The sequence below is a fragment of the Phocoena phocoena genome, chromosome 5 (assembly GCF_963924675.1).
Source record: "Phocoena phocoena chromosome 5, mPhoPho1.1, whole genome shotgun sequence".
Lineage (NCBI taxonomy): Eukaryota > Metazoa > Chordata > Mammalia > Artiodactyla > Phocoenidae > Phocoena > Phocoena phocoena.
The window spans coordinates 129,351,347-129,375,439 of NC_089223.1; positions in this window are offsets into that span (position 1 = coordinate 129,351,347).

Here is a 24,093-nt window from a genome sequence, read left to right on the forward strand (position 1 = left end):
AGAGAAAGTAGAGTTACGAAGTCAGCCCTCAACCACCAAAATTAATTTAAAAGTCCACATTTTAATCACTATGTTATTTTGCCTCCCAAATAGCCCTATGAAATTGGATCCATGTATAGCACATGACAAAAGAGGAGCTGGGAAATGGAGGAATGATATATCTGAAATGGATGGAATTTGTATTTTATTTGGAGACAGTTACAAATGTTTGTTTATTAAGGAGGAGTTAATAATCAGATCTATGTTTTATTTTAAAAAGTTACAACTGGTAGAAATAAGGACCACAGTTGTTTGGGGAGATATTGGAGTTTAGAGGCTAGTGTAATAGTATGTGAGGAATCATGGATGCCTGGACTTTGGGGCTGGGAGAGGTATAAGCCTAAAACTGAAAAGAGGAACAAAATTCAAGAAAAATGGAACTTGGATATAATTTAATGTGAGGCTAAAAAAGATAAATGATTCAAAGACAGCACTATGATCTCTAACTTGTATAATACAAACAATACTGTACCACTAACTAAGACCAATGGGGAGAAGGTGATAACTTTACTGATTTAATCCAATTTATATAAATGATATTTTTAAATTTAATTTTCCTTATTGTCATATGCTATTTGTTTTGTGCCTTTTTTTTTTTTTTAATTTTTGGCTGTGTTGGGTCTTGGTTGCTATGCACGGGCTTTCTCTAGTTGTGGCGAACAGGGTCTACTCTTCGTTGTGGTGCACAGGCTTCTCAATGCAGTGGCTTCTCTTATTGTGGAGCATGGGCTCTAGGCACATGGGCTTCAGTAGTTGCAGCATGCAGGCTCAGTAGTTGCGGCACGCAGGCCCTAGAGTGCGTGGGCTTCAGTAGTTGTGGCACATGGGCTCAGTAGCTGTGGCTTGCGGGCTCTAGAGCTCAGGCTCAGTAGTTGTGGTGCACAGGTTTAGTTGTTCCACAGCATGTGGGATCTCCCCGGTCCAGGGATCAAACCCAGGTCCACTGCATTGGCAGGCAGATTCTTAACCACTGCACCACCAGGGAAGTCCTGCTTTGTGTCTATTGTTTAAGTAATTTTGGTAGTAGACTGGGTCACACTTTAGATAGAGGCTAGGCTCTTAGGATCTCCACTATGTGGCCCTTATAGGTTCTCAGCTGCTCACCAGTGGAATTCCCAGATGAATTAACAGTAAAAACCATTTGTCAAAGGAGACTCATCTTATGATGGATCATATCACAGGATTGTTTCAAAGAATAAATGAGATAACATTTCTGAAGTGTCTAGTATGCAATGCCTGAAACAGAAAAGAATCTCAATAATTGGATCTTCCCTCATCTTTAGTTGAATTAATAGAAAAAACCAAATACACAAACAAAAAACAAACTAAATCCTAAGGTCTATGTACTTATAGAAATAACATTAAATTTTTTTAAAAAGTGAGGTCTTAAAATATTATCTACTGGGCTTCCCTGGTGGCACAGTTGTTGAGAGTCCACCTGCCGATGCAGGGGACACGGGTTCGTGCCCCGGTCCGGGAAGATCCCACATGCTGCGGAGCGGCTGGGCCCATGAGCCATGGCTGCTGGGCCTGCGTGTCCGGAGCCTGTGCTCCGCAACGGGAGAGGCCACAACAGTGAGAGGTCCACGTACTGTAAAAAAAAAAAAAATATATATATATATATATATTATCTACTAATTATATCCTATAGGATTTTTTAAAATAACAATTCTGTATTATTACTGAATTGTACAGAATCTCCTGACAGCCTAATCAATTTTATGCACATTCTAAGTTAAATAGGAGCTATTGCTACACCTAAAATCTAAAACCCAGGCAGATTATTGGATTAATATAACTGCTATTGAGCCGAAAATTGAACACAATTGTATAAAATTCCATAAAAATATCACATGCAATGTCTCATTTATATATCTATTTATTATAAGATATGTATTAATGTTATTTATGCCTATAAGGTACTTTGATTATCACTCTAGAACACTGCTGTCCAATAGAACATAATGTGAGCAAAAAACAATTTTATGTTCTCTATCAGCCACATTTAAAAAGTGAAAAATACTTAAAATTAAATATTAATGTTTAATATATGACACATATTACAATTTCAACATGAAATCAAAATAAAAAATAGAAATATTTTACATTCTTTTTTCAAACTAAGTCTTCAAAATTCACTGTACACTTTACACATAAAGCATATCTCAAATCAGATACGCCACATTTCAAATGCTCAAGTGGCTACTGTATGGATGACACCATTCTGGAAAACACTGTTGCTCATCATATAATAATGTTTATATATAATTTCAACAACAATAAAAGTAATCCCCATATAATATCAAAATTTTAACCTCAGATTTACCACCATATCTAAATTAAGGAGAATTAATTTGTCAATTTTACCTTCTGGACAGTTTTACTAAAATTATACGTTAAAGATGCAAGGAACCACTCGAAACTAGATTCTTCAAGGGCAGAAATCACAGGAAAAGAAGTTACCTTAACTATTCAACAGTATTTAACTTAATTAAATATATAAATAAATGTGCTCCTGATTTGCCATCTCTAAGGAAGGAGAAGCCCCATATGATGAGAATATGGCTTGTTTTGTTTTGTTTTAAATTATCTTTTCTTCTAAAAAGCTCAGCTCCCTGTATTTGGGGAGCAAATGATGGGGAAAGAGGGCATTGTGAGAGTTCAGACATCCCTGTCTGTCATTTATTAGCTTTGTTGACTTAGTCAAAGTACTTACCTTATTCTTATGTAGTCACTCTGAGGTGATTTTATGTTTATTAAATCCCAGTATAAGAACTGGGACTACTAGAATGTTTTTCCCTAAATATATCTTTTAAAACTGGTATATGTGAAGTAGAAATCATCTGAAAAATAGTACTTCATCTGACTGTGTATCAGATGAAGAATGATGTTTAGTAGTCATGGAAAATATCCAATACAGAAATTCAGGAATAATACTACTTTCTCCACTCTCCCTTAAGCAAAAGGCAATGTAGAAAAAGATTTAATTCACTGTACTTAGAGGAATGCCAAATTCAGTTGTCTAATTCCCCATGGCTCTATCTTTTATAGTTAAATCTAAAGAAAATAAGACCCCTGCTGTGAATTATAGGTAAAGCGGAAAAAGAAAAATATGTATCTTACCCACTCAACATTTTTTCAGTAACAACCACTCAAAGACTGTAGCAAGGTGTGATCCAGTAAAGTCCTTATTGGCATGAAACAGGAAGAGGCTTGACTGGAGTTAACTATAGATGTTATAAGTAAGAAGGTAAGGTCAATGGGGAATGCTAAGTTTAAGAATCCAAAAGATGTTATTAAGATTGTTTTTATACAATTAAGCCCTGCGGAGCATAGAACGATTCTGGGACAAGATCTTGTAGTAGAAGTTACTTAAAATCTAGATCAGAATATAAGGGGCATATCTATTATAATACATTAAATAATAAATGGGTCTGGCATTACAAAATATTGGACTAAATGCATAGTTCAAGTTAAGAAGTCATTTGAGAAAGAGGTAGTTGTCAAGGCGAAAAAGTCTTGAACTTAAATCTAAATACATGGCCCCTATTCCTACCTCTGACATTAAGTAGCTCTAGGCACTGATCAAGTTTGCATATCTTTAGGCTTTTTAGTATTTTGTTTTTAACATTAGCAAAAGACAGAGGATGAGAGTGAATTATCTTGTATAACATTTCCAAAGGAACTGAAAAATATTATCACTGATATGGCACAGCTCGGAGAAGCCCTCCATGACTACCACTTCATTTACCATAACGTAGAAAGCTGATCTGATCTACCGAAATTAAAAATTTTGATGATGTCTGTATGCAAAGCATATTCTGGGTTTTAGGTTATAGGATTAAAAAAAAAAAAGAGTTACATGTTCTTTGAGGATCTCAAAACTAGTTTTAATGTCTTCTCCAAACAAAATTATGTGGTTATACAGTGAAATTATTGGAAGAAGATGTTGATTATTCTGGTTTAAATTTGGGTTTTTAGAACATTACAAAATAAGCTTGCTTATAAATTACATAACCACCCTATGGATAACACAATTAAATTACATAATACTTTAATTTAAAAGTATACATTGGAAGTAGGCTTACTTCTCATACCTGCTTAAAATATAGATAGAACAGTATATAACTGACTCATATGTATAAATGGCATCAACTCATCTTAAAGAAAAGACTCAAGCAATCAGACACCTCACAATTGATTTGCATCGTTACTATCAGAGAATTGAAGATTCCCTGGTATATATTCTTGGACTAACACATACAACTCTGGGAATTAAGCTTAAATTAGAAAGTAATTGAAGTAAACGGCATGCTATCCTTTAAATAGCATAATTTCAGGTTTATAGATGAATATGTTAACTGCTTTAACATCTTCCGGTTTACCATTGAGGTTAACATTAATGTTCAGAGAAAAATCTTTTAAGTTTTCATTTCTAAAGCTCTAAAATTGAGAAAAGTATTTTACAACTTTATCAAAAGGATCAGCTACATGGAATGCATAGTAACATGACTCATCAGTCATTGTACATTTGTTCAACACAAAGAGATCAAGCAGAAAAAATAAATGACAAATACTTCTTCAGACACCATTTGACCCAGCAAGTGTTAGACTCTGCTGTCAAATCACAGTGGCTGTAAATAATAGAGTTAATTGTAGGCCTTTTTCTGTTTCAAACGCTCAGTTGTGCTCATCTAGAGGAAAAAATAAGTTCAGCAATGATATTACATTAATAAGCAATTTCAATATTTTCCATCATTACTGTTGTTTGACAAAACTAAGCATGCTGCTCCAAAGGGGGTAAAAAATAAACCCTGAGTTTTGAACTCAGGACCATAGGTATCAGTCTAAAGGGATTTGTTTAGTATATAGTGAATGGATTCTCCAAGCCACTGGCTTGCAATACTGGCTGTATATAAGAGTTACTTTTAAAATCCCAGTTCCCAGGTCCCATCCATATCTAACTACATGAGAATCTTTGGAGGTAGATCCTTGGCTTTGGTATTTTTCAAAAATGTAACACAACATTGTAAATCAACTATACTTCAACACAAATTTTATATATATATATATATATATATATAATATATATATACACATATATATAATTATATATATATACACATATATATACACACACATATATATTCTAAAATTCATTGAGTTGTACACTAAAGTGGGTGAATTTTATGGTATGTAAATTATATCAGAATAAAGCTGCTATATATATGCATATATATATCAAAAAATAAGAAATAAAAAATAATAAATTTTAAAAAACCCTAAATAGCCCCAGACAACTCGTATGTGTATCCAGGTTGACAGCCAATGGTCTATAATACTCCCTTCTTTCTTAAAACAGTCTAATAGAGATCCTTGAGGCTGTGTGGACATTAAGACGTTATCAATATATTCTTTATTATAAAGCACTCGGCTAGATCTATTCTAAATCAAAAGTGCCAACAGTCAGCTGGAGGTGCATACCGTCTGCATGGTGAAATCAAGAATCCTATGAAAGGTAAGAGCTGCCAAAAGGCAAAAGTTTATTATTTCAAGTTATCATGAATCCCGAAGGCTCATCTTTCGAAGAATAAAAAGATAATGATGTGCTATCTTCCCATATTCGCAGCAGTATTGAGGAAATCCTAATTATTTTATTACATGAGTGATCACAAAAGCTATCCTTGATACAAAAACACTGAAACTTCTTTTTTTTAATCAACGAGCAATGATTAAAAAAAATAGAGTTCATCTCCTAACCCGTGTATTGGTTGTCAATAAGTATTGACAGTAGAGAAAAGCCCACCTACAAAAGTCTGAATCACTATCCCCAACTTCTGCAGTTTCTCTCATTTTAGGGAGTTGCCTGCTGAGCAGACTTCGCAAAACCAATAACAAACAAACATGACATCTGAAAAGAAAAAAGAGTCAGTAAGAGATATCTAATTACAGAGAAGAAAGATATGGAAAGTGGAAACTTATAAACCCAACAATGAGAAAATAATAACTTAAATCCAAATGGCATATAAAACACTGCTAAGAATAAGACTTCTGATAAGATAACACAGAAATTAATCAAAAAGCCATTTCCAGTCTAGGCTGTAATGACATGAAACATATCTAATTATCACCTGATATGTTTTGCCTTTCCTACTGTGTATTCTGAATCTATCCTAGTAAGAGTTAAAAGTGAACCATTTTGTAATTTGAGTCTCTCTAGTAAGCAAAAACATCAGGGGGAATATGGTTCATATTTTGATTGATGAATATTTTAATTTCTACTTCAAGTAGAAAATATCAAGATTTTGTCATATTTCTAAAAATAAGATGTGGATAAAAGAAAGGGCTGAATTGGAAAACTGATTAATTTTCTTGTTCATGCAGTGATTTCCAATACTGGTTTTGACATGTCCTAAAAGAAGATTGCTGTATTACAATCATTTATTTTTAACGATCCAAACCAGTTCTCTGGAAATCTTTGTAAATAAATTATGATGTAATTTTTTTTTTTTTTTTTGTGGTACGCAGGCCTCTCACTGCTGTGGCCTGTCCCGTTGCAGAGCACAGGCTCTGGATGCGCAGGCTCAGTGGCCATGGCTCACAGGCCCAGCCGCTCCGCGGCATGTGGTATCCTCCCAGACCAGGGCACGAACCCGTGTCCCCTGCATCAGCAGGTGGACTCTCAACCACTGCACCACCAGGGAAGCCTTATGATGTAAATTTGATAGTATGTTTTGTGAATTATTACAGCAAAACCTTAACAATACTAGTAAACACTTACGTATGGACAATGTTCACAGTGTTCAAATCACTTTATATATGAATCCAACCCTTACAAAAGTCAAAAAGTAATATTTTTTTAACTTTAAGATGACACAGAATGATTGAGTAACTTGCCCAAAGTCTCAAAGCTAAGTAATAGTCGGGATTCAAACTCAGACATCTCAAATCATGAATACTGCAGAGCAAGTGTGCAAATAGTTTGGACCTTAAAATCCCTTTTCTGTTTTGTTGTGGTTGGAAAAATCAAATCCAGTAAAGACAAATTCTTTTTGACATTGTTAAAGCCCAGTTCTATATTCAGAGGATATATTGCGGGTATTTGGGAAGGCAGAGGAAGAAGGTACTGTCATTTTCCTAGCTTGCTTGCCTCTACCAGCTCCCATACCTGATCGTTAGATATGTAGTCACTTTGTTTCACACAGATCTCTAATTATCACAAGGAGTTTCACAGAATTCTAAAATAACTGTACTTTGAATTTTAAACACTTAAAATAATTACGTGTCATATAGCTTTTGGGGACAGAAAGGGGTTTCATGCTATCAACTCGAAAGTTGGAGGTTTCAGCCCATCCAAAATGCCAGAAATAATTATTACAGAATTTCAGGCTGAAATTAACCAAGAGCAACATATCTTCTCTTAGATTTGACAGAGCACTCTGAGAGAATCAAATCCAGGTTTCCATTTAGTGCATAAATCTGCTTAAAAAAATTCATACAAGAAGTGTTTATAACTGAATCAAAGTCCCTTGGCAAGATGCTTAAATGGAGTGCACTGTTTTAGTCAGTGTTCATTCATTCTGATGGGATCTTTATCTGATATGTACTTTGCCAACCACTTTGAAATTGCAAATATCAAAATGGTGAATTTACCATGCATGACAATATTCAAAGAACATTTATTACTTTATGCTAATAGCAACGCATCTTGAAAGGATAGAAACAGACTTCACTCCAACGTTTTCAATATAAAATGCAGTATTAATCCAGTACTAAGTTTCTTACACTTAGAATATATTATATAGGCTCAAAATATTTAAATTTACAATGATCTCTTTAGCTTTAGCTTTTTCTTCAACTATGAAGGTCTCTATAATATAGGGAAGAACATACTTGTAGATTGAAATATACTTCTATATTGAAATACGTTAAAGTAAGTTAAAGATTGAAATAATCACGCCACAGGACTTCTGGCTTCAGTGGTGACATGTAAAGGCAGGAAGGCAGGAAAGCGTGTGAAGGCAGGAGTGACAGCTTGGAAGTTGTCACACCTGCCCCCGCAACAACAATGATGGAGAAACTGAAAAACAATAACTTTTCTAGGACACCTCAGATAACTGAAGTAGCAGGGCAAGAAGCACTGAGAAATCTGGAGAGAGAGACGGATCCAGAGAGTCACAGCTAAGATCTGCTCTCCTGGACATAAATTGATACAGTATCTAATGACAATTTTAATAGCATGCTGGAAGCTGACTATTGATAGCATGACAACGAGAAAATCCTGGGGGACAAAGTCTTAGAGAAGCCCACATATTTTTGTGGGTTTCCCCTCTAGGAACCGCCCCCCCGCCAAGTTCTCACGGTGGAGAGCCAAGAAATATGCTCCCATGGCTCTGGCAAGGGCAGAGGAAATGTAAATATTTTGGAATAATCCAAGTGTGTTCTCCATAACCAAGATCTATACTCCAGAGGAAAAGACTTTACTAGAGTTTTACCCTAAATAGGGGAAAATTATTTCCCCAGTTCCAGAATCCTCTATGCTTCCTACCTCACCTAAATGGGGTGAAGGGAAAGAAAACTACATAAACACTAGATTAGGGAACATTCCCCTCCCTCACCTTTTACTACCACACCAACAGGGCTTCCGTGTAATAACAGTGGGATTAGAGCTCAAAGAGGTGCATGACACAAAGTCTATGGAAGGAGGTGTTATTAAGAAAGCCCAAGGACAACAGGGGAAACAAAAACAAGGACAGTAGAGGAAGCTGAAGGCCCTGAATCTACAACTACAGAAAAAGTTAAAAATCTCCCAACTTCTCCAACTTCTAGCCAGATTAACATAAATTCTCACCATGCCCAGATATTTTTGACAATAAATACCACCAAAAATTTAAAGATGAATATTGCCAATTCTATAAAATCTCTTCCAGAAAACAGGGGAGAGAAAACTCCGTAACCCTTTTTATGAGAACAGCATCACCCTACTACCAAAATCAGTTAAATATATTACATGAAAGAAAACCTACAGAACAATATCTCTCATGAACATAGGTATAATATACATATAATGAAATATGAAGATATCATCCAACAATGTGCAAAAAGAATTACATACAACTAAGAAGTAGGAATTATTTCTGCCAAACAAGGCTGTTTCAACATTCAAAGATAAAGCAGTATAAACTCTCACATCTACAAGCTAATGGAAAAAATTATATAAACATATTAATCAATACAGAAAAAGCATTTAACAAAATCTAATACCCATTCAAGATAAAAATCTCTCGTTATGACTTCACTTATACATGGAATCTAAAAAACAAAACAAACAAGGAAATTAGGAATTATTTTTTAACTGAATGGAAATAAAAATATAGCATATCAGAATGTGTAGAATGCCACTAAAGAAGTACTCAGGGGAAATTTTTAATTTAAATGCCTGTCAGAAAAGAAGAGAGGTTTCAAATAAAAAGCCTCAGCTTCTCCCTTAAGAATCTACAAATATAAGAGGAAAATAAGCCCATAGTAAGCAGAAGAAATAATAAAGATCAAGAAATGATTAACAATACAGTGTTGTATATTTGAAAGTTGCTAAGAGAGTGAATCTTAAAAGTTCTCATTGCAAGAAAAAAATTGTAACTATGTGAGGTGATGGATAACTAAATTTATTACGGTAATTATTCTGCAAAATATACATGTATCAAATCATTATGTTGTATACCTTAAACTAATACAATGTTATGTTTCAATTATATCTACAGTTATTATTTATAACTGTAAAAAAATAGAATCCTACCCAAACTGGTTTAATTCCTAAAGATTTAAAAGAAAAATCCCTATGATGCAAGATGGGCCCCAGAGTATTCCTAAATTATGTCTTTTTTTTAAACTAGTACATAAATAAAAGTGAACATTCAAACAAACAAAAATAAGAAATGAATGGAAGGGAAAAAAAAAACACTAGAAAAAGTCAATGTAACCCAAATTTGGTTCTTTGAGAAGATGAATAAAATCAATTAATTTCAAATGTATCAGGAAAAATGAGAGAAGATACCAGTTATTAATATCAGAACTGAGAGTGGTAACATCACTTTATATTCTACACAGATTAAAAGATAAGAAAATATTGTCAACAATCTTGTGCCATTTAATTCAACAACTTAGATTAAGTGCAAAAATTCCTTGAAAGGTATATAATACCAAAGCTCAGTCAATAAGAAATAAATAAGATGAATACATCTGTATTTATTAAACAAATTGAATCTGTAGTTAAAAATCTTCCCACAGAGAAAATCCCAGGACCAGGTGGCTTTACTGGAAAATTTTACCAAATATTTAAGAAGAAATAACACCAACACAGTGTGGTACTCTCACTCAGTTATAAAACTAGATCAATTGAATAGAATAGAGAGACCATAAACAGACCCACATATAAGGTCAACTGATTTTTGAAAAAGTTACAAAGACATCTCAAAGGAAAGAGGTTAATCTTTTCACCACATGTTACTTAAAGCTTAAATCCATACCTCACATCATACACAAAGTTAAATTAAAATGAATCTTATATGTAAATATAAAACCCCAAACTCAAATTTCTAGAAAAAACACTGCAGAAAATATTTGTGAATTTGAGTTAGGCCAACATTTCCTTAATATGCCATCAAAAAAATCATAATTTGTTCTTTATGAAAATTAAAAACTTCTGCTCTTCATACAACACTGATAAGAGAATGAAAACACAAGGTACAGTATGGAAAAAACTATTTGCAACTATATATCTAATAAAAAACTTGTGTCCAAGATATATAAAGAACTCACACTAATTAATAAGAAAGCAAACAATTCTAGAAATAAATGGGCAAAATATTTGAATGGAAACTTTACCAAAGAAGATATAGGAATGAAAAATAAGCTCATAGGGGCTTCCCTGGTGGTGCAGTGGTTGAGAGTCCGCCTGCCGATGCAGGGGACGCAGGTTCGTGCCCTGGTCCAGGAGGGTCCCACGTGCCGCGAAACGGCTGGACCCGTGAGCCATGGCCGCTGGGCCTGCATGTCCAGAGCCTGTGCTCCACAACGGGAGAGGCCGCAGCAGTGAGAGGCCCGCGTACCGCAAAAAAAATAAAAAATAAACTCATAAAAAGATGTTCAACATAATTAGAAAAACGAAGATTCAAACCACAATGAAATATCACTACACATTTATTAGAAAGGCTATCCATTCCAAGTATTGGTAAAGAAAGATGTGGAGCAGCTAGAACCCTCATACACTGGTAGTGGAAATGGAAAATGGTACCACCAGTTTGGAAAGTTTGGCAGTTTCTCCAAGACAAAGAAAGCATGTGTCTATACAAAGATTTGTACATGCATATTCATAGAATGTATGTGACATGACCAAAAGGAAATGGTCCAAATGCACATCAATAGGTGAGTGAAAAAATGAATTGTGGTATATCCACATAATGGAATACTACCCAGGAATAAATGCAATTAACTCATGATATACACAAAACCAGAACTTTCAAAATAACTATGTGAAATGAAACAGACCAGATAAACAAGAGGACAGATAAACAATATAAACATACTCTATGCTTTCATTTATATAAAATTTTAGAATATGAAAAGGAATTATCGATGGCTGAAAGCAGGTAAGCACCTGCCTTGAGGTGTAGCAAAGGGTTGGGAAGGGCAGGAGGAAGGTACTAAAAAGCGGCATCAGGAAATTTGAGGACTGATGGCTGTATTTATCATCTTGTGATAATTTCACAAGATATACGTATTTCAAAACTTATCAAATAATACACTGTATTTTGGGGGGAATACATACATCCCAATGTTCAAAACTGCAGCACTATTTACAATAGCGAAAACACGGAAGCAACCTAAATGTCCATCAACAGATGAATGGATAAAGGAGATCTGGTATATATACAATGGAATATTACTGAGCCATAAAAAGAATGAAATAATGCCATTTGCAGCAACATGGACGGACCTGGAGATTATCATTCTAAGTAAGTCAGAAAGAGAAAACAAATATCATATGATATCACTTATATGTGGAATCTAAAAAAAAATGATACAGATGAACTTATTTACAAAACAGAAACACAGACTTAGAGAACGAACTTATTGTTACTAGTGGGGAAGGGTGGAGGGGAGAGATAGATTGGGAGTTTGGGACTGACATGTACACACTGCTATATTTAAAACAGATAACCAACAAGGTCCTACTGTATAGCACAGGGAACACTGCTCAGTATTCTGTAATAACCTAAATGGGAAAAGAATTTGAAAAAGAATAGATAAAGGTATATGTACAACTGAATCACTTTGTTGTACACCTGAAACTAACACAACACTGTTAATCAATTATGCTCCAATATAAAATGAAAATTAAAAAATACACTTTAAATATGAACAGTTTATTGTGAGTCAATTATATCTGTATAGATCTTAAAAAAAATCTTTGCCAGGGCATGTTCTTTTACTTACAAGTCTACCTTCCCTATCCTCTTCTTAAGATTTGTATCTTGGACGAGTTGGTCTTTTCTTCCTGTATTTCTTTCCTCACCTTGTGTTCATTTCTCAATCCATGCCAATCTGGCTTCCACCCCAAACTTCTATCAAAATTGTGCCTACCAAAGTAACCAATGGCCTCTCTATTATTCAATCCAAATTACTTTTTCATTTCCTGTCTCACTGAACTCCTCAACAGCATTCAACATTCTTAACCTTCTTTGTTTCTTCAAACACTCTTTCTGCTTCGCTACTAAACAAAAATTTCATCAGGGGTTTCATCTACATTGTGGCCATTCTCATTCTCCAAAATTGGCTCAGTCTTCTTAACCCATTCATTAAATGTCCGTGTTCCTATGAATTAGACAAAGCCCCCCAACTTTTTTCTGCTTTTAATCTTCAACCCTCTTTATATTAGTCTGCATCTCTACACTCCAAATTATTTCAAAATATAATACTTTTTCATAGCCTAGAGCTCTCCTCTGAATTCTAGTCCTATACATCCATGTCTACTTGAATATATAAAAATACCTCAAACTTTTTAATCATCTGTTTTTTACTTCTTTTGTTCTATACAATGGAGCCAGTGTGATGTTTTAAACATGCCAGTCTTATTTGCCAACTCATTCCTGAAAACACATCAATGGCTTTTCAATGATCTTAGGTTAAAATTTAAATTTTAGCAGGATTTAAAACATCATCTTACCCTTCCTTACTTGTGGACCATTTATAGACCCTGCTTCTTTGAATTCCAGATATACTGACCATTTTTAAATTACTTGAACATTGCTTTCTGCCAAGTAAGGGTTTAATATGCTTTTCTCACTGGTTGGCACTCATCCCAAACCATCCCTGCTTTTCATCTTTTTAAACTCTCTTCCTCAGATCTCTACTCAAATGAACTTTCATATGGAAAGACTTTCGATTTCCTGTTATCATATCTATTTTGCTCTTTACAGTTTCCTCATTGCCATGAACAATGCCTGACACATAGAAGATAAGTGAATAAAATTAATATTGTGTGTGCTGTAGAAAGAATTATCATAGTTAACTCTTTTAATTATATATATAGGACACCATATTATAGTCTAAAAAGGATAGCCTTAGAGACAGGAAGTTAGAGGATCAAATTTAGCCTCCATCACTTCTTATTTGTGTGACTTTAGGTAATTTATTCAACTCTCTAGGCCTAAGTTTCCTAATCTCTATAATGGGTATAATTAATAACAGCTCTCCCTTGAGGTTTTTGTGTATATTAAATGATCAATACAAAACTCCCAACAGACAGCCAGTAAAACTGCATGCCCAGTACATTTTAAATATTATTATATGCTTTAACACATTTTAAGTGGAAGTTGCAGACAGTCAGTTCTTGCATAAATTTCTGGGAAGAATTAAATAAACAAAAAATGGTTATGCCTCAATATGATAGACTTTCAAAGATAATATTTTGCTTAAGAATTTGAATGCACTAAGCCCAGTTTAGAAAATTACCAGTCCATGTTATGACAGCATGCTTGCCTAACATCAATTTGATTATTTTAAGCTCTAATTACAAGTATTTTAATTCTCCAAATATGTTTTCAATAATACTTAGATCAAGGGCGTGATTTTTTGATACTGATTACAGCTTTATATAACTATATATTTACACTTTTTATCATACTAATTACCAACGAATAAGTTCATTAGCTCCCAAATTTACTGGAATGCCTTCAATGATTTAAGAGCACTATCATGAAATAATAAAGTCATAAATAATAATATACAATAATTAAATAAAATTTAATGTCATAATGAAATTGCAGATTAAAGTACTATCATTAATTTCACAACTACTAAATAACTATTCATGCATATTTTCAGCCATTGTTTTGGTGGATACAATCAGACAAATGTGTGAAACAAAAATGTAGTCAATTTTTTCTTTTTTATGGAAAAGTAATACGACTATATTTCCTTAGCCCTAGGAATGGAAGCTGTGTGAAACTTCAATTGCCAAAGGACTCCAAAATATAACATGAAAATCATTAGTAAAGAAAAAAACTATTAAGTAGTGGTTTAATACAAATAATATATTATATTAGAAAAAAAATTATAAAAGTAAAGAACATGATGCCAAAAAAAACGGTTTTTAATATCTCTATTTCCCAGAAACAAAAATGTTTCAACCCCACAGCCAACATCGTTCTCAACAGTGAAAAACTGAAACCATTTCCACTAAGATCAGGAACAAGACAAGGTGGCCCACTCTCACCAATATTATTCAACATAGTTTTGGAAGTTTTAGCCACAGTAATCAGAGAAGAAAAAGAAATAAAAGAAATCCAAATTAGAAAAGAATAGGTAAAACTGTCACTGTTTGCAGATGACATGATACTATACATAGAGAATCCTAAAGATGTTACCAGAAAACTACTAGTGCTAATCAATGAATTTGGTAAAGTAGCAGGATACAAAATTAATGCACAGAAATCTCTTGCATTACTATACACTAATGATGAAAAATCTGAAAGAGAAATTAAGGACACACTCCCATTTATCATTGCAACAAAAAGAATAAAATACCTAGGAATAAACCTACCTAAGGAGACAAAAGACCTGTATTCAGAAAACTATAAGACACTGACGAAAGAAATTAAAGATCATACAAACAGATGGAAATATATACCATGTTCTTGGATTGGAAGAATCAACATTGTGAAAGTGACGATACTACCCAAAGCAATCTATAGATTCAATGGAATCCCTATCAAACTACCAATGGCGTTTTCCACAGAACTAGAACAAAAAGTTTCACAATTTGTAAGGAAACACAAAACAATCCCCAATAGCCAAAGCAATCTTGAGAAAGAAAAACGGAGCTGGACAAGTCAGGTTCCATGACTTCAGACTATACAACAAAGCTACAGTAATCAAGACAGTATGATACTGGAACAAAAACAGAAATATAGATCAATGGAACAGGATAGAAAGCCCAGGGATAAACCCACGCACATATGGTCACCTAATCTTTGATAAAGGAGGCAAGAATATACAATGGAGAAAAGACAGCCTGTTCAATAAGTGGTGCTGGGAAAACTGGACAGGTACATGTAAAAGAATGAAATTAGAACACTCCCTAACACCATACACAAAAATAAACTCTAAATGGATTAAAGACCTAAATATAAGGCCAGACACTATAAAACTCTTAGAGGAAAACATAGGCAGAACACACTATGACATAAATCACAGCAAGATCTTTTTTGACCCACTTCCTAGACTAATGGAAATAAAAACAAACAAATGGGACCTAATGAAACTTCAAAGCTTTTGCATATCAAAGGAAACCATAAATAAGATGAAAAGACAACCCTCAGAATGGGAGAAAATATTTGCAAACTAAGCAACTGGCAGAGGATTAATCTCCAAAATATACAAGCAGCTCATGCAGCTCAATATAAAAAAAACAAACAACCCAATCCAAAACTGGGCAGAAGACCTAAATAGACATTTCTCCAAAGAAGATATACAGATTGCCAACAAACACATGAAAGCATGCTCAACATCACTATCATTAGAGAAATGCACAGCAAAACTACCATGAGATATCACCTCACACCAGTCAGAATGGCCATCATCAAAAAAATCTACAAACAATAAATGCTGGAGAGGGTGTGAAGAAAAGGGAACCCTCTTGCACTGTTGGTGGGAATGAAAATTGACACAGCCACTATGGAGAACAGTAAGGAGGTTCCTTAAGAAACTAAAAATAGAACTTCCATATGACCCAGCAATCCCACTACTGAGCATATGCCCTGAGAAAACCATAATTCAAAAAGAGTCATGTACCACAATGTTCACTGCAGCTCTATTTACAATAGCCAGGACATGGAAGCAACCTAAGTGTCCATCAGAAGATGAATGGATAAAGAAGATGTGGCACATATATACAATGGAATATTACTCAGCCATAAAAAGAAATGAAATTGAGTTATTTGTGGTGAGGTGGATGGACCTAGAGTCTGTCATACAGAGTGAAGTAAGTCAGAAAGTGAAAAACAAATACCACATGCTAACACATATATATGGAATCTAAAAAAGAAAAGAAAATGGTTCTGAAGAACCTAGGGGCAGGACAGGAATAAAGTCACAGAGAATGGACATGAGGACACGGGGAGGGGGAAGGGTAAGCTGGTATGAAGTGGGAGAGTGGCCTGGACATACACTACCAAATGTAAAATAGATAGCTAGCGGGAAGCAGCCGCATAGCACAGGGAGATCAGCTCGGTGCTTTGTGACCACCTAGAGGGGTGGGATAGGGAGGGTGGGAGGGAGACACAAGAAGGAGGGGATATTGGGATATATGTACACGTCTAGCTGATTCACTTTGTTATAAAACAGAAACTAACACACCATTGTAAAGCAATTATACTCCAATAAAGATGTTTAAAAAAAAAAGTAAGCCCCCAAAATCTTATAATCAATAGAGATATCACACACTGAAAAGAAAAAAAAAGTTTCATTCCATAGGCTAACAAAGCATCCCATTAAATGCACAGTCATAGAAAGCTTAATTAATACACTAATGTTATATACCTTCAGAATTTGTGATTCAAACAGTACACAGAAAAACAGAAGTTAATGATTTAAAATATACCTGTAAGGGAATTTTAAATTAATTATATTGAAATATAAATACTAAGTTCATTTTTATTGAAATCAACATGACCTACAGGACAATAAATTAGTAGCATGGTAGATAAAGATGGCCACGTATTTTGGCCACATCTCCCAAAAAGAGATGGAGTCTATTTCTCTTCCCCTTGATTCTGGTCTGGACCCACAAGTTTCCTTGACCACTAGAACACAACAGAAGTAACCATATAACTTATGAGGTTGGGCCTTAAGAGATCTATAGTTCTTGCTTTCATACGTTTAGGAAGTTTCCTCTTGGAACTCACCCACTACACAGAGAGAAATCCAAAGCAGATAGGGAGGCAATGAGGAGGACAGTTAAGGTGCCCCCATTGACAACCTCAGCTAAGTGTCCAGACAACAGCCAGCACCCACTACCAGCCATGGTGAATAAGCCATCTTAGATGTTCTAGTCTAGTTCAGCTTCTGGGTGATTAGAGTCTCAGCTGACACCGTATGAAGCAGAAGATCTGCCTAACTAGTCCACTGTCTTAGTATGCTCAGGCTACTATAGCAAAATACCACAGACTAGGTGGCTTAAAAACAACAGAATTTCTCTCTCACAATTATGGAGACTAGGAAGTCTGAGATCAAGCCACTGGCAAATTCAAGGTCTGGTGAAAGCCTGCTTCCTGGTTCATAGAAGCCCATCTTCTTCTTGTGTCCTTACTTGGTGGAAGAGGAAAAGGAACTCTCTAGGGCACCAATTCCATTCATGAGGGCTCCATCCTCATGACCTAAACACCTCCCTAAATCCCAACTTCCTAATACCATCACATTGGGATTAGGTTTCAACATATAAATTTGTGGAAAACATGAATATTCAGCCTATAGTACCAGTCAATCCACAAAATTAAGAGAAATAATAAATCATACTGTTTTTAGAACCACTAAATTTAGGGATGGTGTGCTATGCAGATATCAAGACTGAAATAGATGGTAAAAGTTCAACTGTGATTGAAAATGAACAGGACTCTGGAGTCAGGCTTCCTGCTTTTACTCCTTGGACCTACGGTAGTATGACCTTGGTCAACTCAGAATTCATTCCATTTCTGAGTCTCAGTTGCAACAGAAATTACTTTGTGGAATTGTTGGGAGAAGTGAAGAGAAGAGTTCCTATAAAGCACTTACGCAGAGACTGGAACTTGGCAAAAAGTTCAACACATATTGCCTGTTGTTGTGTTGTTGCTACTGATGTTGATGTTGACTTGGTCTGTATGAAATATTACACATGAGATTTCACTCTGTTGAGGGCTTGTAGTGTTAAGGAAGGAATGGAGAAATTAAGAAAGCATAAAATCAGAGAGAGCATATGTTCAATATACGTATTTCAAAGGATACATAATTTTAATAAGCTGTTATTTAAAATAACAGCATTGTTGGACAGTAAGGTAATTTTCACATTGAGTGAATAAAGCTATGATTTATTTTTCTTAAATTGTTTCAAAGTACATTACCCTTTGCCATTTTTTTTTCAAGATATATTCAAATTGGTGCATTGATTACATGTTATTGTGAAGCTTAAATACCTAAACTTAGTTGACTATAGTTTTGCATGATGATAGAATTGATGTCATTGCTTATCTAATAAAATAATTGATTTGGCTATTTAATATGAAACTGAAGTTATCTCATCCCAGCAATATGCCATATATATGTATCAATATTATTTCATTACATGCTCCATTTGTTCTTTATTTATCTGATTAAATTTCAGTTTCTGACAAGAACTCTCATTTATGCTGGGCATTCAGAAAATCCTTCTCCCCTTTATTTATATTTTTTTAATTTCCCAGTGGTATTCTCTAATTAGCTCTAAATTTTGACTTTGCATTAAAAATGGCTTTTCTTTTTCCTTAAGAGAAAATTAACATTGGATTGATACTAATAACTAGTATCTATTTGTGTTACCCAAACAGCAAGTACTTTTATCTTTATGTTTGACCAACTTCACATTGTAAACCACTAATTTCACTTGCAAGGAGTCAAACTCTTAATTTCCTCTGCATTTACCCTTCTCAGCTCAGCAGGACATGTCTCCTTTCTCAAGCCTCTACTATAGACTTAATTTATCCTATAGAGAAAGGCAGTCATTCTGATACATAGTTATGAAAAACTGCTACTGCTTCCTACTGATCTGTCTACCAAATCCCATGGGCATCTCCCTGAAATTTACCCTTTAGATTAGAGTTCTCTTATGCTTGAAAACTTTCTATACGTTTAAGATATTAACATAAATCTAGAGTGGTTCCAACAAATCATAGGAGAAATGTAAAAGGGAAATAAATTAAGGGAAAATTATGTCTCTGAAGAAAATAAAATTTTACTTATAGAACTGACTAAAGAGAATACATATTTAAAAATCATCAAGCAGTTCCTAAAGCTTCCATTTTCTTTACTGTAGATTTAAGGAAGCACCTCAAGACAAGTCAACCTAGTTTGTTCGCTTTGTGCTCTTACTCAGAGCTGTCTTTCTCAGAAATGTCTTGATCAATATAAAAGCTGTGTTCAAATAACTATTTTCTCTAATTACCTAGTCAACAGGGGGAAAAATGACAGTAAAAAAGAACAGAACTGCACAATAGTTTTCAATGATTAAACAGAATTTCTGGGACTTCCCTGCTGGCACATTGGTTAAGAATCCTCCTGCCAATGCAGGGGACACGGGTTCGAGCTCTGGTCCGGGAAGATCCAGCATGCTGCAGAGCAACTAAGCCCGTGTGCCACAACTACTGAGCCCGCGTGCCACAACTACTGAAGCCTGCGCTCCTAGAGCCCATGCTCCGCAACAAGAGAAGCCACCGCAGTGAGAAGCCCGTGCGCCACAACAAAGAGTAGCCCCCACTGGCTGTAACTACAGAAAGCCTGCGTGCAGCAACGAAGATTCAACGCAGCCAAAAATAAATAAATAAATGTATAAAAAAAACAAAAAAAAATACAGAAAATCCTGATAGAGCCAGAAATATGATAAGAAAACTCACTTTAATGATAAAGCTATAGGGACAAGTTAATTGACCAATGTCAGTTAGCAAATTAATAACTAATGACTAAAAAAAACATGCTTTAGATTTTTTGACTAAACTTGTGTTTAGGTCTTTTAATGATATTACTTTTAAAAAACCTTAATTGACATAATATGGGTTATATTATTGGGAAAGTATTAGGAGGATCCTAAAGAAAGAGGAGTTTCTTCAGTCATCCAGGCTGTGATGGAAACAGAACTCACACTTAGTCCTTGCTACATATTCGTAATTTCACAGTGGATATCTGTACCTAAATACAAAACCAGACATGTAAGAAAGAATCATGACAAACGCAACTTAGTTGTCAGAGCAAAGCCACATCCCTACGACAAATAATTTTGATTTAATTATCAGTTCTTGAGTTCCTTGTTCCATAGAGATGCGACCAAGGGCTATGTGAGCAAAGCTGTCCATCATCAATTAGATTCACCTGCCATACAGATAGGCATGTCCAGCAATACTTCAACACCAAGTGACGTAGTACGTATAGTACAGAACCCAAGCAGGTTCTGCAGGCACAGCTAAGTTGCACAATGAGCTGGCCCACAGTTTCAGTTCCATCTGTTCTTACTGCATTGCCTACTTTCCCTTGAATCACAGCTGTGGTCCCGTGAGTCCCCAAATTCAAACCCAGCTCACAGATGGTGCCACATATTGGTATAATCCAGATGTAAAACTGCCATAGAAGTTCCACCACGTTCAGGTGGCTCTAAAAGAAGTGGAGAAGGAAAATCCTCTCTGTGGACAGATATTCAAGCAATACATGTACTGGCCATTTCACCTGAAGGAGAGATGGCCAGAACTATAGACCTAAGGAGGCCAGATATTTTCTCCCCTGTCCTCAGCAGGTAAAGAACGGGGCGTTGGCCCATGACTGACCACTCAGATTCTCCTGGCTCAAGTTCTGAAATTTGAAGTCTGAGAAATTTATACAAAGATAGAGTGTCAAATTAGAGATTTTGTCAACTGGTGGAGTCAAGTGTGCAGGGGCAGCAGCAGCAACAATAATAGTCAATTAAAAATATGAGGTTCTGGGCTTCCCTGGTGGCGCAGTGGTTGAGAGTCTGCCTGCCGATGCAGGGGACACGGGTTAGTGCCCCGGTCCGGGAAGATCTCACATGCCGCGGAGCAGCTGGGCCCGTGAGCCATGGCTGCTGAACCTGCACGTCCGGAGCCTGTGCTCCGCAACGGGAGAAGCCGCAGCAGCGAGAGGCCCACGTACTGCCAAAATATATATATATATATATATATATGAGGTTCTGACCAAGCAATTTCTCTGAGTTGTCATGCTGACGTTGATCTTCGCCCAAGCCTAGTTCTACAGTACTCCTTGAAATCCCATGATTTAGCAGTCACTTTTCTAAAAATTACTATGTTATTCAAGGTAACCAGAGTTGCTTTCTGAACTCAAGAACCTGACAAATACATCCTCTGCTTCTGTAAATAAAGATAATTCAAAATGTTCTATTCACCAAGTGATAGGCCTTATGAGTTTAATGCTGGGTCTATTTAAAAAAGAAAAATACCTTCACTTCCAATATGTGAACAGTTATGTATAGAGATTTGTATTTCAAAGCAAGATTGACATTCTGGGATTATGTTTTACAGATATGATAGCCATAATTAATAATAAATCTCTATAAATTGCAACACACTAATATATTATTTGAATGATTTTCCTACTAATATGTGGGAAAAAATTTGGTTTGTGATTAGAAAATTTCTAAACTGCTGAAGTTTTATAAACTAATATTTTGTAGCTGAGATTAATGTTCTATTTTAAAAGGAAATATGAAGATTTTTCAGAACACCTAGTTCAGTTGAACTAGAATAGAAATTAAAATTTTACCCATACATATTAATTGGTTTTAATATGAGAATTAACATAAGTATACTAATGTGGTAGGACTGTGAAATAATCAGCAGGTAATAATATAAATCTTAAAATGCAAAACTGGAAAGCAAGAATAAATAATGTTTACTTTGTTTTGAATAATCTATGAACTATAATTACTGCTTCTGTTTATTCATGTTTGGCTCAAAACATAAATCAACTTAAAGCCAAGTAAGCTGCTGTTTTCTTCTTTTGATGTTTTATTTTTTGAAAAAATATGTGCAGGGGGCAGGATTTACCCTTAAGATGGAAGAAGATCCTGTTGAACTCATAAACAGAAAACTCAATTTAAAACTTAATGTCATGACAAGCCCACAGCAAACATCATCCTCAATGGTGAAAAACTGAAAGCATTTCCACTAAGATCAGGAACAAGACAAGGTGGCCCACTCTCACCAATATTATTCAACATAGTTTTGGAAGTTTTAGCCACAGCAATCAGAGAAGAAAAGGAAATAAAAGGAATCCAAATTGGAAAAGAAGAAGTAAAGCTGTCACTGTTTGCAGATGACATGATACTATACATAGAGAATCCTAAAGATGCTACCAGAAAACTACTAGAGCTAATCAATGAATTTGGTAAAGTAGCAGGATACAAAATTAATGCACAGAAATCTCTGGCATTCCTATATACTAATGATGAAAAATCTGAAAGTGAAATCAAGAAAACACTCCCATTTACCATTGCAACAAAAAGAATAAAATATCTAGGAATAAACCTACCTAAGGAGACAAAAGACCTGTATGCAGAAAATTATAAGACACTGATGAAAGAAATTAAAGATGATACAAATAGATGGAGAGATATACCATGTTCTTGGATGGGAAGAATCAACATTGTGAAAATGACTCTACTACCCAAAGCAATCTACAGATTCAGTGCAATCCCTATCAAACTACCACTGGCATTTCTCACAGAACTAGAACAAAAAATTTCACAATTTGTATGGAAACACAAAAGACCCCGAATAGCCAAAGCAATCTTGAGAACGAAAAAAAGAGCTGGAGGAATCAGGCTCCCTGACTTCAGACTATACTACAAAGCTACAGTAATCAAGACAGTATGGTACTGGCACAAAAACAGAAAGATAGATCAATGGAACAGGATAGAAAGCCCAGCGGTAAATCCATGCACATATGGACACCTTATCTTTGATAAAGGTGGCAGGAATGTACAGTGGAGAAAGGACAGCCTCTTCAATAAATGGTGCTGGGAAAACTGGACAGGTACATGTAAAAGTATCAGATTAGATCACTCCCTAACACCATACACAAAAATAAGCTCAAAATGGATTAAAGACCTAAATGTAAGGCCAGAAACTATCAAACTCTTAGAGGAAAACATAGGCGGAACACTCTATGACATAAATCACAGCAAGATCCTTTCTGACCCACCTCCTAGAGTAATGGAAATAAAAACAAAAATAAACAAATGGGACCTAATGAAACTTCAAAGCTTTTGCACAGCAAAGGAAACCATAAACAAGACCAAAAGACAACCCTCAGAATGGGAGAAAATATTTGCAAATGAAGCAACTGACAAATGGTTAATCTCCAAAATTTACAAGCAGCTCATGCAGCTCAATAACAAAAAAACAAACAACCCAATCCAAAAATGGCCAGAAGACCTAAATAGACATTTCTCCAAAGAAGATATACAGATTGCCAACAAACACGTGAAAGAATGCTCAACATCATTAATCATTAGAGAAATGCAAATCAAAACTACAATGAGATATCATCTCACACCAGTCAGAATGGCCATCGTCAAAAAATCTAGAAACAATAAATGCTGGAGAGGGTGTGGAGAAAAGGGAACCCTCTTGCACTGCTGGTGGGAATGTGAATTGGTTCAGCCACTATGGAGAACAGTATGAAGGTTCCTTAAAAAACTACAAATAGAATTACCATATGACCCAGCAATCCCACTACTGGGCA